Raw genomic sequence first — 18,956 nt, forward strand, 5'->3', positions numbered from 1 at the left:
TACTCCTTATACCTCTAGCATGGAGGCGGGAAATGCTCTCTCTCTCACTGGAGCTTTCTCCCTCTGCTTTATTTTTAAATTCTTATTCTTGCTCTGATAAAAGAGACAGAAAACAATCTTAGTCTGGCATAAGCAAAATTTAAAAAAAAAAGTGTAGCTGGAATGAACCCTATGTAATGCCATTCCTCTAGCCAGTGTGAGACAGTCACAAATTTAATGGAATTAGGAACACTGCACTTGAATCGACTTAAACTTGAAATAAATTTGTAGCAGGTATCCAAGAAAATTAAATCCCACAAGAATCTTCACACAGAGTTGCCAGTGGCACCCATCATTGACCTCTGCAATGATTCCTAAGACTTCTGAAAGTCCGAAAAAGGAGAAAAGGAATCTGCCTCTGCTTCCTGCTCTAAGGCCTCTTTTTATTTCAGAAAATGCATCTAATAGTCTGGTCTGCTTTTGTCAGTAGGTAGGAATTTTAGGAAACACATAAAAAGAAATGCACTGTGATTCTGGTTAAATTTTAAACACAGCACAAAAGCATGGTAACATAAAAAATGAAGAAAAAAATACCTTTTTAGAATATTAGAATATTTACTTTATTTAAGCCATGTGAGTGATATAACATCCAAAACTCAAAATATGGTTTTATCCTTTACCCATATGTACCCCACTTCTTAATAAAGGGGATGAGAAATCTTGGGATCAGTCTGAAAACTGAAGGAAGATTTTTGATTCTCTCTTGCCCTCCATGTCCAACTCAAACTGGGAACAGTTATCAACTAGGCAGCATCCAGCAATCCATGGTCAGTTTAGAGCTGACCAAGAAAAGATGAGACAGAGGGTCCTGAGGGGCAGGCTGGTGGCATGCAGTGGCTGAAGAAGCAAGAGCTGTCCTAAGGAACATAAACAGAAAAGAACCAAGACAACACTCCTCCTCTGTGAACAGTTACCGCCCTCAGGGCCCAGGGCTGGCTGTCACTCTCCAAGACTTTCCCAGGTGTCACCTTCTTAGTCCCTTAAAGTTGCATGGCTCATTTGCTCCACACTCCAAATCCCTTTCCTTTTCTTTGTTATCCTTTAATAATATTGTAAGTTTCCTTTTTATTAAGTTTATTGTCTAAATCAGAGATCAGCAAAGTACAGCCCTCCATCGAAATCTGCTCCCCACCTGCTATTAATTAACATTAATATTCATATTTTGTTATGCTAGAGCACAGCCAGTTCCATTTGTCTGTGGCTGCGGGGGCTGTGGCTGCTTTGAAGCAGCAGCAGAAGGGATAAGGGGTTGTGGTAGAAATGCAGGGGTCACAAAGCCATCTATGCAGAAGGTCTCCCTACCTCTGGATAAGCTCCATAAGCACAGGAAATGTGTTTGCTCCATGGTGTGTCCCAAGTGCTGGGCAAATAGTTGAGGCAGGAAAGGATTAATTGTGCCTTCAGGCAGAAGGTGTTCTGTTTTGTAGCTTTAAAAGAGCGAGAGGCAGGGGAACCTTAGTCAGGACATCCCACACAAGTATTGCACCTGGAACACAGAAACTTCTGTGCACCAGCAGTGAAACATTTATGTCTCTACTGATTAAGAAAACACCAGATGTCCATGAGAGTTTTTCCCATTCTTCAAGCACAAGAACCACAGGAATAAGGAGTCAGTAGAATAGGTTGATGGGGTTTGCTCTTGAGAACTGGGAAGCTGGAGAAACCATCCAAGTCCCCACTTCTTCTGGATTCCTCAGCAGTCTCAGTTCTAGTTCTCTCCCAGCGGTAGAGGTACACTTACAGATTTCTGTAGCTTGGTTCACAGGTCATGTTTTCCAGGGGAAAGAGGCAGCAGAACAGCCAGGTTACTGTCCTCAGCATTCATGGGAGGAGGGGAGGAGCTTGTAACAATAGGCTTAAGTCTTGGTTACTCAGAATGCAAGCAGAGAAAAGTCCTGATTTCATTTCTGCTAGAGGACTGAGGATATCTCTTTTAAGTTCTCTTTTCTTTTATTTTAAGTCATGAATTTTAATATATTAAAATTGAATTTATATAAAGAACAATAAAATATTTCAGTTCACCACCTGATGAATGGTAAGTTTTTTTGCTTATCTTCATATAAAGCACTTTACCAAGAATTGAGCCATTATTATTTAAAACTCCACTCCTTCAGTCAGTTTCCTTATTTGAGCGGAAAATAACAAATTTCTGTAGAATTTTGGCTACAGGACCAGTCACAGGGAAGATCTGAAATATCTCAAAGTAATTTGGCTGGAGAAAAAGGTTTTCTTGAGACTTAAAGGCATCATTCATCACATTGTGTCTGAAGGGCCTCCTCCACCAATTGCTGCCCTGCACTCTTCAGAGTAAGGCTCAGGATCTGGGCTCCCGGCAGGGGTCACTTCAAACTGGAACACAGACCAGCAGAGCATTCTGGCAGCCATTCTGCACCCTGTAGTGATGAGACTCTGAGGCCCCTGGAGAGACCATGATCCTCTCCACCCCAACCTCCAGCCTGAGCTGCTCCATCAGGCTCTGGCAGGTGTTCATGCTGGCCCCTGAAGACACGGTGGATTTTTCAAATTGGTTAAGGTTTTGAATAGATGTTTCTCCAAAGAGGATCTTTCCCTCTCTTCTCTCTATTACTTATGCAGGGGGAAGCCTGCTGTCATGTCATGGGGACACTCAGGCAGCCCTGTGGAGAGATTCATGCAAGGAGGAACCCAGGCCTTTTGCCAACAGCCATATGAGTGCGCCATCTTGGAAGCGGATCTTCCAGTCCAGCCTTCCGATGAGACAGCTCCAGCCAATAACCGAGCTCGCTTGAGAAGCCCTGATCCAGAGCCACCCAACCAAGCTGTTTCTGGATTCCTGACCTCCCAGACCTTCTATGACTATATGAGAATTAAATGTATCCATTCATGTGCAGTTCCTGGCATATGGTAATACATGACAGGGATGCTGATATAGTTGTGCAGGTGGTTCACTGTTCAAATGGAAGCTTGTCCAGGCTGTTAGCAGGCAATTGCTTATGTAGAGTTGGCCCTGTTTTCTAATTTGTAACAGGGCCATGGATGGGGCTTATGCTGTCAGTCTCGGGGATTCAAATATTCAGTAAATACACCTTAGTAAGGTTCTTTGGCTTTGAGCTGATATTATTGGACTTACTCTGGGTATATCACAACTACTCCCTGGTAGTTTCATGGAATTCTCCAAAATAATCTCTGTGGGATGCCTACAGGCCAAGCCCTGCTGTTATTATTCAAACAGTGTATTGTAAACCAAATAAGAAATCTTAACAATATAAAAAGTTTAAGATCATGCAGGACAATACTTGATGCTTAGTTATACCTACAGACAGAGTTCAAATATAGAAATATAGTTCAAAATATAGAAAAATGCACAGGAATGAGAAAGACCACATTCTGGATATGGCTTAACCTGGGGTGAGGAGAGCATGGGTTTAGGAAGCAGTGTACAGAAATCTTAAGCTCTGCCCAGAATTTATTTCTTAAGCTGAATAGGGTACACACCAGTGTTTATTATTTTTTAATCTTAAATATATAAAAATAATTTATTAGTAATATTATTGAATGAGACCTGTCTTTCTAAGTGGGTGATCATTTTGCATTTCTCTCCGCATTAGTCTCTGTTGAACATTGAATCACTATATTGACAGGACCCCACAGAATCAAGTAGCCATTCACTCAACCAATATTGAATGATAGAGCATTCAAAGAATGGAGAACGTCATCGGTACATTATGACACAGATGTTTGGTTATTTGACTATTTTCCCTTCTTTCTTTGAAAGTGGAGGCGCTCTGTCTGGTACCAATGAGCAGACACATGTGCCTCTTTGCAGCAGCAAGGTTTCCATCTCTGACTCGGCCATCCTCTCGGAAGAGCACAGGGGATCTTCTTGCCAGGGTTCACTGGGAGGGGGACGAATGAATTTCAGAGGCTGTGCCGAGGGGTGGGAGTTAACCGGGCGGTTTTCATGGCGCCCGGGGCATGGGGGAGGAATGCACCCCGAAAGTTCTGGCGAAACAACCCATTCTCTTTAAGTTCTTGCTTAAGGTTTCTTCCTTACTGTCCTCTTAAATAAGTCCCTTTTATCTGAAGATTATTGCTTTTATACTCAATGCATTTTCATCTTAATGCATACTGAAAAAGTTGTGAATCTGCAGGCAAGGGAAGTGAGTTGTGAATCTGCAGGAAGCAGAAGCAAGAAAACTATTTGAAAAGAAACAAGAAATGAAAACCACAGTGATCCATATGCTATGGGCATGAAGGTGCATTTATCCAAAAATGAACCGACTTCTAAACATGAATGCTATTTTCTCCTCAGCAATCAATGGCAGCTCTTGGAACTTTGGCAAATATGGTTAGAAAAACTATTTGCCTTTGTTAAGAGCTAAAATTTGTGTTCTTTCCTTTTTCTGAGATATCTGTAATGTTTTTCTTTCTTTATTCAAAATTAATTTTCAGGAATGGGGTTATAGCCCAGTGGTAGAGTGCTTGCTTGCCTTGCATGTGTGAGGCCTTGGGTTTGATCCTCTGCACCACACAAAAGTAAATAAAATTAATTTTAAATTTTACTATTGATACAGGAATCCATTCTTCTTATTGCAGATTATATCATCACAGTATATGTTATTCTGCATTTCCAAGCTTCCTCCCTAAAACATCCCCAATTATTACCATTACTATGGTGTCTTGAGTGTTTTTACCCACCTTAAAAATACTTTTACAACTGCATGGATATACATGTAGAAAATACTTTGCATTACTCCATGTTTTATCACACAGAGCAATAGTAATTCACACTTTGTTTTTCAGCAGAAGGATTTCAGAGAGAGATTCATTTTGTAAAGCAGATAAAAAAGATTTGAAAAGATAGACTTTATTCAAAGAAAGAGAGAGAAAGAATTTTTCAATATTTATTTTTTTAGTTCTCAGTGGACACAACATCTTTATTTTATTTTTATGTGGTGCTGAGGATCGAAACCAGCGCCCCGTGCATGCCAGGCGAGCGTGCTACTACTTGAGCCACATCCCCAGCCCCTTTATTCATTCTTTTTGAAGCTGTTTAGTTCCCCTCCTAAGCATCTGCTACTTGTTGTCCATTCATCCTTCCCCTATGCGCCCTAGGTCTTAGGGCTTCTTGCTGTTACAATGTAGAGCATTCTTACTTGTCATGTGCTTGTGAGTCCCGTGTGCATTCCTCCAGGACAGACCTTTAGAATTTGAACTGCTAGGGCCTGGGGAAGCACGATCAAGGTGGGTTTGGCTCTATAAACTTCCCTCCCCTAGAGCCCGGCCACTCACCCCAACAGCAGTGGGCACGAGTGCTGACCCTTGGTGGAAACTTGGATTCTCCCACAGTACCTGCCTTGATGGCATGAGGCCTGTGCAATTCTACTTCACGGGTGCTGGGGTAGGGGGAACCCAAGGCCTTGTGAGGTGGACTTCACTCAGTTGATTGGCTGTTCTGATTTTCCTTTTTACCTACTGAAGCTCACACTTCTCATTTTCCATTTCTTGTTCTTTTTACTGTTGTTGTAGGAATTCTTTGTGTACCATCATCCCAGCATAAGTCTGGATTCCTGTCCTTTGTCATGCAAGTTCAAACTTGCTGGTATGGTTATATTTAACTACCGATTCCCTTTTATGCATTTTGCTTTTGTATAAGTCTGTTTAAAAAGCTGGCCCTCCTACATGCTTAGCATGTACACATCACATGCTTTCCTAATAAGTATAATATTCCCCTCTTTAGTTTGGGTCACTAGGTCACTGGACTGTGGGTTCTGGAACAAGCACAGGCTCACCACTCAGGCAAGCCCATCTATGAAAGCATCTGTTCTTTCTCAACTATGTGAAAAGCTGGCAATCACATTGTGTACTATTGTATATGATGGCATAAAATCATAAGCTCTGCTCTTCAGTGACTTTGTAAAAGTAGCACACACCCCCAGCCTGTGAACTGAGACCCAGCTGGACTTGATGTCACCTGTCTCTTTTCCATTTCCTACAAATACCCCCTTGGTAAAAATGGAGATTCACCAAATCTCATTCTCTAATCTCACTCTTCGATAAGACAAATCAGGATTCCCTGGTGTGACAGCTGACTTTGAGGCAAGGGCAGAAAACAAACAAGGTGTCCCCAGAGCCTCAGGTGGAGGCAGAAGTCAGGAAGCACTGAAAAAAAAAAAAAAACACCCAAGAACACAAGAGTCCTACAAAGTGATGGAAGGTGTCAAGGGACACAGCAGCACCCCAAAAAAACAAATGCCTGGGGACAAAACTGGAGCAAAGGGGCAAGGTGACACAGGGTGTGGGTCAATAATATCCAGGTCAATATCCAAGAGAAGTATCAGGAGTCATAGGACATAAGCAGGAAGGTGGGGTATGTAGAGGGTCCCCTCTCTTGGAAGAAATCTGAGTAATCAGCAGACAATCCACCCTCAAGGAGTAGGCTCCATCCCAGCTCCTTGCTCCTCCATGGTGGGCCCTGCTTGGCACCTACTCCAATGTGCACAGTTCAGAAGGGAAAACTGTGAAGGAGGACCTGCAGAAGGCACTGACGGCCTTGAGATCCTGTCGCAGGCCAGATGGACCACATGGTTAAGATGTCCCATCTCTGTGGCTGACATCAGTCAGTGGAGGTGGTAACAGAGCAGGCACATGGTCCCCACTCCCTGCTTCAGTTTCCATACACCCTGTCTGGTCACACTGATAGCTGGACCTCTTCTGGTTCCTGGGGCTGCCTGATTTATAATCATTTTTGTTTTGCTCAAATAAACTCAGTTTAAGCTTATCCAGGGGTTTTCCATTTTAATAAGAGTCACCCATGTCCTGGAGAAACCTGACTCACACTGCCTTAGCTTGGTGACAGAGGCTTACAGCAGCAGTGTAGTCAAGGTTGTGGCTGACAGCCTCAAAACTAGAGCATGGGATGGGCCTCTGTAGTCTTTTCCCCAAAACACCAACAGAAATGTGGTCAAGAGAAAACCATCAGGCAAATCCCAGCCAAGGGACAGTCTACAACATGCCTGATCAGCATTCCTCAAACCATCCAGCTCATCAATTATAGCCGGCCTATAATCCCAGCTGGGGATCAGACTGGAGGATCTCAAGTTCATGGCCAGCCTCAGCAACTTGGTGAGATCCTGTCTCAAAATAAAAACCAGAAAGGGCTTGGGATATAGCTTGAAACTAGAGCACCCCTGTGTTTAATCCCCAGGACCAAACCAAACAAAATAACTAACAAAACACAAAAACTGAGAAACTTCCACAGTCCCAAGGAGCATAATGGGCATGGTAGATCCTCTAGGGGGTCCTGTGACACAGAAGGACCTAAGGTAAGCAAAGACCCCTGGATTAATCAAGCACCTACCTGGATTCTAATGCTTCCACATAGGTTCAGCATTGTGAAAAATGTACTCACTCGTGTATGATGGGCACCTGGTGTTGGGGATATGGGAACTCTTTGTACTCTATGCACATCCAAAATAAAATTGTCAAATAGAAAAACTTCCTTAAGAAAAACAAAAAGGTGCAGAGCTGTATCCTCATGCCATTAACAACTAAAGATCCAGACTGGAAGCTGCATGCTAGGAGCACAGCTCTTCCTGAGCACAGGCTGGCTCCCTGCAGGCCAGGGGCGAGGGCTCCCAACAGCTTGGACAAGGGGGAGACTGCTACTCCCAAGCCTGCAGCACCAGGAGGGCTTAATGAGGACAGCCAGCCAAGAAGATGCTGCTACACCAAAACGGAAGAGGACATCATCCGTGCTCACTTCCCCAAGATGAGAAACAGAAGAGTCACTCAAGAGACTAAAAGGTGCACAGCACTGTGTACGTTATGCCATCCATCTGCATCCTGCTATCTTCCTTGCTGGACTCTTCTTATGCACTGACTGGAGAAAGATTCTTTAGCTTTAGTACCTAGAAACAGTTGGCTGCCAACTGTAAGACTCTCACCATGGTCTCAGTAATAACCCAAGAACTTCTGCTACCCTAGTCTTCTCATGTTTAAAATGAGAGTAACATCCCCAAACCCCACCAGTGTTATGAGGTCCAGAGCAAATATCTAGGCAAAATACTTGGAGTCTTTAAAAAGCATAATACAAATGAAAACTTCCATCAGCATGGCTGGTAACAATGATGACGCAGCCATGCACTCAATGTTGGATTTTCAATATCTGATACTTATCTAAGGACCAGATGAACAGCAAGTGCCTTCGCCTCATTCACATTTTCCAGAACATATTCACTGAGTGTTGCTTGTTTATCGAGGGCTGTTTAAAGGGACAGATACCATGTTGCACTACTGGCTTTCCCAGTTAAGAAGAAATGTTCAGATGTTTATTTAAGGTCTCGATAGATAACAAAGCATTATAACTTCACCAAATGTGCAAGTAATTCGAGGTTTTCTGGTAGTTTCCCTGCTGCTCCTCTTGGCCCACTACAGGTACCATGCCTCAGAAGAAACAGCTTTCACCAGGGATTGCTGTGCGGCCACAGAGTGCATGGGGCCAGCCCTCTCTGATCTTGGCTCCTTTCAGTTTTCAGGTTTCTGCAAGGATGCTGTTCACTTTATTCTCCTGCTGAAGTCCCATCCCTTCTCTTTGTCTCATCATAATTTAAAGTATAAATCCCCAAGGGAATGTCATTGTCACTGTAAGCAGTAGCACCCATCTCTCCCTTGATGCAAAAATAGCAATGACAACCAGAGGAAGGAGATCTCACCATGAATAAAACATTATCTGCCCAAGAGCTCCATGCCCCTCCTGGGCCATTCCCTGCAGCTCTGACAAAAGCCCCACTGTGCAGTCTCTCCCACAAGCTTGATAATGTGCTAATTTAATTTTCCACTATAGAAACCAGAAACAGCTGGATTTTTAGATTTCCATTTGTAGTAATTTCAGACCCTTCTTAGCTTGTGTTCCATTCCCATTTTTGGTCACAGAGCAGCACTCAACAGGTGCTTTTGTAGTTTAATCCAGAAATCAACAGCACTCCCTCTACACATTGATGACTTATCAAACCCTCTCTTGTGTTGTGATGGGTGTCAGCGCATCTTTCTTAATAAGCCCTGTGGCACATTGTGCAGGGTCACGACATCATGATATCTGGTAAAGACATTTCTGACAGCTCTGCTAACCAGCAATCTGTGGCTCAAATTGGAAATAAAAGCAGGTTGCTTTCTTAGAAGTGTCAACACTGCACCTAAATCTGAAGAAAATTCAAAGTGAAGTCAACAAGGTAAATTTCACTTTAAATTCAGCCTTGGGCTGCAAGCATACACACTCAGTGAAGCAGGAGCTGATGCTGTCTTTCACCAGCAACATGAGAAGCAGCCCATGTTTCCAAGTGTTACCTTGTAGGAATCATGAGTGGGGCTGTGTTCTCCACAGTGGCCATCCTCACTTGGCAAATATTTGAAAGTTCTTGGTACACAAAGACCTGCGAATTTGTGAAGAAGAGATACATTCTGTGGTTTCATACACAAAGGACTTCTCTGTGGAAACTGCCGCATTGTGTCTAGGGGTCCTTCTCGTTAGGAAAGGATCCTGCTCTAGAAGGACCCAGATCCTGATACTGAGAGGCTGCTGTTAACTTCCTCACTTGTTTTAACAAATCTTCAACTTCTGACAGGCTTGGTTTGGTGGTGCTGTGGGGACCCAGATACTCAAGACACCACCCCTTTCTTCATTGGTTTTAAAGTCTAGAAAGCAAACCCCTGGACATAAGCACTCATCAAGGACACAACAACAACAACAACAAAAACTATCAAGACATCCAGACGCAAACTCGGGCAGAAACAGATGTAGGGGCAGTGAGGAGGCTGGGCCTTCTCCACATGGAGGTAGTGCTTGCCTGAGCACTGGGGTCACAGCTCTGGGAGGAAGGAGAGCGAAGAGACATGGCCACCTGGGTAGGGCAGGAAGGGAAGACAGAAGCATTGTGGATGGGAAGGGCAATCACCCAGAGCACCCTGTGGGGGAGATGAGCATGTGCTGGGCCCCAATGGCAAGAACACCAGGGAGCAGGCCCCCATAAGGGAGAGGGAGACACTGACTGACTGGATGCACCCACCTCCAAGGAAGTGGGTTTTGACCTCCAGGAAAGAGGGAATACTGGAGGAGCTGGGCAGCAACACAGCAAGACCATAGCTGGGATTTGGGAAGTGGTTCCTGTGATCTGCTGAATAAAAGAGGGAGCCAGCAAGCAGCCAGACACAGAGCACAAGTCCTAAAACCTTTCAAAAAGGCCAAAAAGGAGCAAGGTGCTCAGACCATCATTCAGGGTGCTAAAACATCTGGCACTCTCAGACAGTGGGCAGCAGTACTCAAGCTAGAAAACCAGCAATGACCCCAACATTGTGTTTCAGGAACACAGCTGGGATGGGGGTGCCCTGGCTGCAACAGTCCACTCTCTCCTCTCCAAACTCAAAGAGCAGGAGCTGTAGGTCAGATGCACATCTCCCCTGCCCACTACACACTAAGGTCCAAGGGCTGAGAAGACTGACTGCTACCATTTTACTAAGAGCACTCGCTGAAGGGCCTTGCAGAGATGTCTTGTCTCCTTCACGGGCCTATCAAGAGATGTAACCAGCTTTGCCATAAAGGTGAAGAAACCCAGAACACAGAAGGTTCCTTTGGCTCCTTGCTAAATGTTTGCTAAATTACTCATCATTCCTAAGTTTCAGGATGACCATTTAAGGACACAACAACAACAACAACAAAAACTATTTTTCGCTATCAGCAGACATCATTTGCTCTTTTCATTCTGACACAAGCCACATATGACTATTTAAATTTAAATTAATTAAAAATGAATGAAATTTAAAATTCAGTTTCTCCGTAAATCAGCCACATTTACAATATCTGCAGTCACATCCCAGCTGGACAGTGCAGGTCAAGATCCCCTCCATCACTGCACAGTTCTCTGTAACCAAGCATGGGCTCCTGGGGGAAATTCACTCCTAAGATGGAAAGTCACCTCCCTAGTCAGGTGCATCCTGTCCTTGGAGAGGCTGCCACACCACCTGGCCACACCTCCAGCATTCAGCTGACTGTGTGCTGCATGGGGTGCAAGCTCATCAAGTGCTGGAATGCAGAGGAAACTCAAATAGTGTTTCTGCACAATAGGATTTTTCAATCTAAGAGAAAGAATAATGATATTAATGTAATTACACTATATTGTGTTGTAATAGTCATCAGTAAGCAAGAACCAAAAAGGGCAGAGGAAGCTTCCCAAGTCAGAGAAGACTGACACCAGTGTGGACTCGGGACCGTGCAACAGGGGCAGACTACACATCACATGTACAGCACAACACAGCAGAGAGAGGTTGCAAATTAGACACTGAGGGAAAAAGTAAACCGTGGAATAGTGTTTACAGCATGAGCCATCAAAATGTAAATACTGTGTGTTATTTGTGTGCTATTTATGGAAGCATATGTTTATTTAGAAGGCTTTGGTTTTTAAATTAAAATACACATAAAGCAAATGAGAACCCATTAGTGTGTTCATTACCACTTGGAATACTGTATTTCTCAATACAAAAGCAAGAAGTAAAGGAAAACAGAGAAATGGAGGGAAAAAGGATGAGTTTTATGGTGCAAAATGGAATGAGGCCCACTCAGGTAAAGAAGGAGGAGGTGGATCTGGAGGGTGGGAAGATCTAGCAAGAAGAAAGTGGAACTGGAGACAACATTTGCCCAACATAAAAATGGCATCAGAAAAGTTGACCCATGTCATTCACCATCAAAGACGCAAATCACCCCATGAGAGAGAACAATTCCTGCCCATTAGGACAGCTTCTATCAGAGGGCAGAGAGAAGGCAACCATGCTTCTGTAGCTGGTGGGGATCAGGGCAAATGGCATAAGAGTCTCAAAAAAATCAAACAGAACTACCAGATGACCCAGCAAGCCCCCTTCGAGGCTTGTATCCACAGAAAGGGATATCCACAACACCGCAACCCCGTCAGTGCAACAGTATTTACAGGTTCCTCGCATCTGGTCCCCTGCTCACACAGGTGTCCCCATATTCTCTGCATGTTTCCACAAGCTCCAGATGGCCCACCCTGGCCACCCAGGTGATTCATTCCATGCCTCCCCTGAGGCATGTCCTTCAGCCTTGGGGAAGGGTGGCCTTCTGGGTTTATCCACTCTTAGCTCTCCTTCTTCAGGACCCCCATACTTGCGGGCTTCTCTCACTGGCACGGTGTTTCATCAGAGCTCAGTCAGTCTACACTCAACTCCTGTTTCACACACCTGGCTCTCCTGCCACCCTCTGCCCACCAGACTACTCTCCCCTCTTGCCTACACACACTGGACAGAAATCCCTACACCTCAAACTGCTAGGCCTCTGTGCCTGGCTCTGCCCTATGGTAAAATGCATCTGTCAGTATTTTACCACAGAGAGGTCTTAGGTATGTCCTTCATGGTGAGCTCTAGAAAATATTTACCCCACCTTGCCCATAACAGTCATAACAGTCATTGTGTCACCTCCCCTCTCCCTCTCCCTCTCCTCCTCCTCCTCCTCCTCCTCCTCCTCCTCCTCCTCCTCCTCTTTCTCTCTCTCTCTCTCACCTTGACCAAAATATCTGACACGATCCACTTAGAGGAGTAAAAGTTTATTTTGAGCTCATGGTTTCTGAGATTCTGTCCATGTTTGGCCCTTTAGCACTATGCCTTTACTCTGATTCACTGGTACTTATGCCAAGGCAGTTGTAAAATATTTGAATATCACTCCTAGGTACCATCAAAACTGTTTCTTAAATAAGAATCTTTCTCCCTCCTAAAATTTTAGACACTTTTCCCTTGAGCTATTTGACAGTGTTTTCTACCTAAAAAATACTATCAGCTGAACGGAAGATCTAGCACCATGAAATGCATCTCTTCCCTAAGGAGATTTTCACCAAATTATGTATGTTAAAATTTAATTTAGAATTCATACACAGCCTGATTAAAGTTCTAAGCTGTGACACTAAATTTTGTTAAACTATAGAGATACAGTATTTGCTCGTGCATGGTGCAGAACTATATGATACAACATAATTAATCATTCATTTTTTTGGAACCATGTACTATTAATCTATTTACTCATCCCAACTAGGATAACAATTCAATCATAAAAGCTATACAGAGATCATTAATGAAAAAGAAAAATTTTAGTTCTATTCCTGTAAATACTCGAGTTTATTAAACTATACAACAGTGTAGCACTTAGAATGCCCCTAAAAATTATAGAGAAGACCCAAAAAGATGACCATTTATCCTTCTGCTTAACTTTTAACTGTATGCATTGGTTAAAAATGGGCACTAGCCAGTCAGTAACAGCTTGTCACATAGAAAATAATTAAAATCATCATATACATTTTTGAAGGAAAATATCTGAATTTGTAGACAGAAATAAAAGTCTTAATTTTCAAAAGAAAACGATTAGCTATTTGCAAATTTACAATTCACTAAAGCCATATCACCGTGATTTCATTACCTAAAGTATGTAACAGTGCCATGAAATTTTACTTGACAAAGAACAGCTTAGAACATACCCACACAGTTAAAGTTATGACAATAAATAATGATCAATAAGATAGAGCCATGCACAAAACATTTGGTCAAAACAGAGCTCTGAAGATGCAGGGAGACACACAGAGGTCCAAGAAAGGATGCTTCCATGAGCACAAGAGGCAGCCACACAGATCACATTCCACTTGGATTTCTGTTTTCAAGTTAAAGATTTGATAGGGTGGTTAGGGAAAGCAGAAGATCAACCCCAAGGGAGTCACAAGTGAAAGCCATTGACTTATCTCTGCCAACATGATTTCCAATACCTAAAAGAGACACCATCCCATAGCATTTGAGCACATTAAAATACTCCAGTGCACTTGCCCCTTCCAACTTCTCCACCGTGTTAGCCAGCCTCTCCTGCAAGGTCTGCAACAAGAGGGACTACTCCAGCCCAAAGCTGTAGATGGACAGGTCCTGGGAGACATTCTGCAAGAAAAGGGGAGAGGTGTGAATATGTCACCAGTGTCAAGCATCCAGGCCCCATCTACCTTGGTGTCTGTCCTTCAGCTACTTCACAGAGTGAAGGTCCTTGCTACCTCGGCACTGTCAGTTGCCCATCACCACAAGTCACTGTCATTACTTTCTCTTGTTTCATACATTATTAAACTCAAAGTAACAAGTGCTGCCATGCCTGGAGTGTGTTTCCTGACATGCACTGCATTGGAGCTTTGTCTGTAGTTCCCGTGGTTCCCTACGACAGGGACAATTACTACCACCAGAGAAAAAGAAAGCAGAGAAGTTAGGTCATTTTTCCAAAGTCACACAGACACAAAATATTCAAGCCAGGATAGAAATTTAGACTATTTCATCACTCGTGTATTGGTTTTTAACCCACTGAGCATTCAGTTAATTTAAACAATAACATTTAAGGCTGGGCAAGTGGGAGGCAGTGACACCTGTGTAATGTGTCTGCGCATAGAGGGGGGCAGCAGAGAGGAGTATCCGGAGGCCACTGTGCCTGCTTCAGAGAAACAGGGAGCAGAAGGCAAGGCTGGGTGGAATCTGCATTGCCCATGGCCACCACTGTGGGGACCAAGAACAAGGAGGAGAAGCCAAGATGCAAAAGTAAATTATGACATGGATGTTACATAAATCATTTAAAGAGCTGCACACAACTATGAACATTTCTAAAGCCTTTTCTCATTGAAGTACATCAAGATGGATGAATCTGCATCCTTGGATTTTGGAGTGTCTTGGGTGCTTCTGCAAAAGTCTTGCCTTGCCAGCACAGGTTTTACAAAGCATGTTTGCTGGGATCATAAGTTCCCTCATTGTTCCAAGTGGAGGACTCTCGTTGTCTCCCGTGATGAGCTTCCAGGTAACCTCTGGCTGGTCAGGCTTCTGGATGGCATCAATCAGAGGCCTTAGAAACCTAGCTGGTCGGGGCAGTGGGACCAAATGAACAAATGCATTAAGAATTCAGGGCAGCACTATGGCTAATTGTAGTGCAAAAGATCTGTAGAGCTCCCAGTGTGCATGGCAGCCTTGGGTGCAAGGCTGGAGGCCCCAGTGAAGGGTATATCTGTTACCATGTCCTAGTGCATTATGAAACTATGAATAAAAGGAGCCTGGAGACTTTAAATTCAGCAAATGTGACATCATCATTTTTTGATACACGTTGTTGAAAACTGGTTCCACAGGGTAAGTCAAGGGGACCATAGCTTTTTCCCAACCAACTTAGTGCAGATTATTAAAACACTGCCTCAGCCCCGACCTCAGAACAAAGCACTATATGACTTTGAAGTGAAAGACAAAAAAGCAGCAGATAATGACTGCCTTCCATTTGTTAAGGATGATGTTCTGACTGTGATCCAAAGAGTGGATGTAACCTGTGCTGAAGGAATGTTGGAAGAAAAAATAGGAATATTTCTAAATCCCTACATTGAGTTTAACTTGGCTGCTAAGCAGCTGACAGAATGGGATAAGCCTCCCATGCCAGGAGTTGATGCTGAATCAAGTACCTCAGTGGCAGCCCAGAGCAGCACTGCCCCAAAGCACTCCCGACTCCAAGAAGAACACAAAAAATCCCCACTCCTTCACTTCCCTCGCTATGGCAAACAAATCCTTTCATGCATTCCAGTACTGCCATTATGTGGAGATCAGCCCTCCTGTCCTCATCAGCCCCAGCAACCCTCAGCTGCCACAGGGTTCAAAGAACTTTCTGGCCTTTCCTTCAGTGCCCCTTCTCAGATTCATGTGAGTACTGCTGTGTTCATTGTGACCCCACACCCAAGCAGCCCAGTGTCAACTGGCCCCTTATTCACTTTCCCATTGAATATCCCATCTCCAGGTGCCCGTGGAACTATGAATCCTCCCTTTCCAGGACTCCCTTCTCCTGGCTACCAGTGTCCTCTCACGCCCATCCTGCCAGGTGCTGTGCTGCTTCTGCTGGAATGGTATCCTGTCTCATGGCAGAATCCACTGCTCACAGGTTAGAAGATTGAATATTATGAAGATATTAGTTCTCCCCAAATTTATCTACATATTTGATGCCATCTCATTACAAATTCTCACAGTCAATTTTGTGGAAATGTGTATGTTAATTCCAAATGTATACATTAGTATATATTAATTCCAAAATTTAACCAGTATACATCATCTCAGAACCTGGGATCATAGTATGGTAAAAGTAATCAGGAAGGGATGGGTTTTGAGTATTAATTATTCCTGCTTTTCATATGATCTATTTAATTTTTAATAATGGTAGGGTTTAGCAATGATTTGCAAAATTTATAAAAAACTACTCCCATCAATAAATAAATGAGGGCTGACTTTAGCAAACCAATGATTCCAGGTATCCAGGGAAGATTAGGTATCTATGATTTTCTTACCAGCCATTCTTAAGTACTGGAAGAATATTAGCCTAATTTAAAAAAAAGAAAGGAAAAATAAAATGAAAGAAACTTCAGCCCCTTCCCCAGAATATATATTTTGATTTTAAAGAGGAAGCAGGTTTTTGAAGTTATAAATAGGTCAAAATTTTTTACTACAAGGCTGGCTCTCCTTACATATTATAGGTAAAGTCTATGGATTTAGATCTGGAGAAAACTTCATAAAATGTTCTGCAAGCCATTTAAGAAAAGGAGGGTCATGAAGTGTTCATGGTTCCTTTAAAACAATATACATTTTGCCCAAGACCACTCCTCTGGCCCCAAATTGTAAGTCGACAATTGAAGTTGCAAATTGCAGACAAAGATGATTTATAATTAAGGTAATCTCAAAAGACTAGAAATTTGTTTACACATTACATCATAACAACTCCAGAACCATTTTACCATCAGATAAATGTTGGTTGATGAATGAAAACTAATAAGCCATTAGTTTTCAATATGCCTTCAGGAGAGCCCTAGAAATGCGACTATGCTGCAGTCTTGCAGGAGGTTTCCTTCTACCTATTATTCTCTAAAGATGACACTAGCACAAATTCCTTAAATTTTAATTGATGGACAGCAGCCTGTGTCTTTTGCATTGCGAAGGTGCCAGTTTCTGAGGTGTCAGATTGTATATATGGAAAGAAAATCCTCCTGGCTAACACAGGAGCCAAAACAAAGGGCAATAAAATCTATTTTGTTGCGTAAATATTTTTGGACATGGAATATAATGAAGAATGATGATTTGACTGAAGATGGATTTAGAAGCAGTATATAAATAAGAAAAAGTCTAATAAAAGTAATGACTATATCACTGCTCTGAATGATTGGAGAAATGAATCCTATTTTAAACCAAAGATAATACTCTGAACAGGGCAGATTTTAGGCTAATATGAATCTATAGTTTGCTTCTTGCATGCACTTGTCTTCAACACATTTACAGAACACATCTGCTTTGTTGTGTGACCTTCTGGCTGAGTCCTGATTCCTCAAGTTTCCAGATCTGATATACCTGTAACACCTCGAGTTAATGAGGTCAACATGAGGATCCTAAGTCCATGAAAATAAATCTCTTGTTCACATTCTGCAATTAAAAACAGGTTAAAAGAAAGGGATTCATAACATAGGGTAACTCCTTTTTGAAAAGTCAAGAGGCTGTGCTATATGATTTCAATTTTAAACTATCATCTTGATATGTTTAGGGCTGTAATTTATGGAACAATCAGGCAATCTTTATATTTAACTTTAAATACCTGAATATTATAAATCACCTTAGATGAACACTTAAGGGGGAGGTTCAGTGAAACTTCTGAACAACTTGTCAGTTTTATTGTACAGCAATGATTTGTAACAAATTGTATGATGTAATCCTAGAGTATAATTTAGGGACACAAAAACAACTGTGAAGAATTAGGCAGAGATTACGTTTAAACAATCTTTGCAGGCTAAAAGTAATAAGTATTAAATTAGTCAACAAAGCTTAATTGAAGCTCTATGTGTAACATTTTTTATTAGATTTGTTGTTAATGGACCTTTAAATGCTACCACAACTTGAACTCTGGGTTAAATCTAGATAATAAACCACTGTTGCCACAAAAAAAGAACAAACACTACTTTAATAGCCCTTTGTTTCCATGGGCCTCTTCCTGTTGTACAGAGTAAAGATACAGAGGACTCCCTCCTTCCTCCCCAGGATTATCTACATGGTTGGCAAGATATCACGTTGAAGGCTGCTGAAATAATTAAAGCAAAATCCTGAAAAAACTAAAAGTGCAGAAGCTAAGGTTGGAAATGATAAAAGAATTTTTGTTGTCTTCAAAGATACTTTTTTCAAATTTGTGCTTCTTGTGTTTTTTATTTAAATGTCACCATAATATACAGTCATATGCCACCTAACATTTTGGTAAACCAAACACCACATATATAATAGCATGTACCACATAGCCGAGCATGCAATAGGCTATACCATGTAAGATCCAAGATGTATGCACAATGATGAAACCACCTAAGATGCTTTTCTCAGAGGTATCCCTGTGTTAAGTGCATAACTATATATTTAAGGGTGCTCTAGTTTATGGTGGTAAAGACTTACCTGAACATGTCTCCCAATCCCTTCAACATTCCCTTCTTGGCTTTCTTTTTATCTTTTCCCTTTTCTTTTCCAGTTTTATTCTTTTTCCTATCAGTATGGTCCCCTTTCTCTTGGTTAACATTAATTTGTCTCTCTAGAGAGTGCAAAGGCTGATCACTGGCTGTGGATATAGATTCTCTTCCTGATTATAAACTTTATTCTGTGTCTTCTTTCACTGGATAATATAATAAAATAAAGACAAGAAATATGGTGAATCACAGCCACAAAAATAAGTAAGCAAAAATGTTCGAGAACTTTACTTTTCCACATTTTCTACAGCAAAATAGTCCTGCTCTCAACTTGGATGGCAACACTCTTTAATGTTGACTGAAATTAGAAAAAAATATGTGATGTGGATGAGTCCCATACACACATGTCTGTTAAGTGAA

At 42.3% G+C, this 18,956-nt stretch overlaps 2 pseudogenes; one reads left to right on the forward strand and one right to left on the reverse strand.

The window, feature by feature from the left end:
- Window positions 1-2,341: 2,341 nt before the first annotated feature.
- Window positions 2,342-2,739, reverse strand: LOC107152944 (annotated as a pseudogene).
- A 4,554-nt stretch (window positions 2,740-7,293) lies between these two features.
- Window positions 7,294-18,195, forward strand: LOC107152945 (annotated as a pseudogene).
- The last annotated feature ends 761 nt before the right edge of the window (window positions 18,196-18,956 follow it).

This window comes from Marmota marmota, unplaced genomic scaffold, assembly GCF_001458135.2.
Source record: "Marmota marmota marmota unplaced genomic scaffold, marMar, whole genome shotgun sequence".
Classification (NCBI taxonomy): Eukaryota; Metazoa; Chordata; class Mammalia; order Rodentia; family Sciuridae; genus Marmota; species Marmota marmota.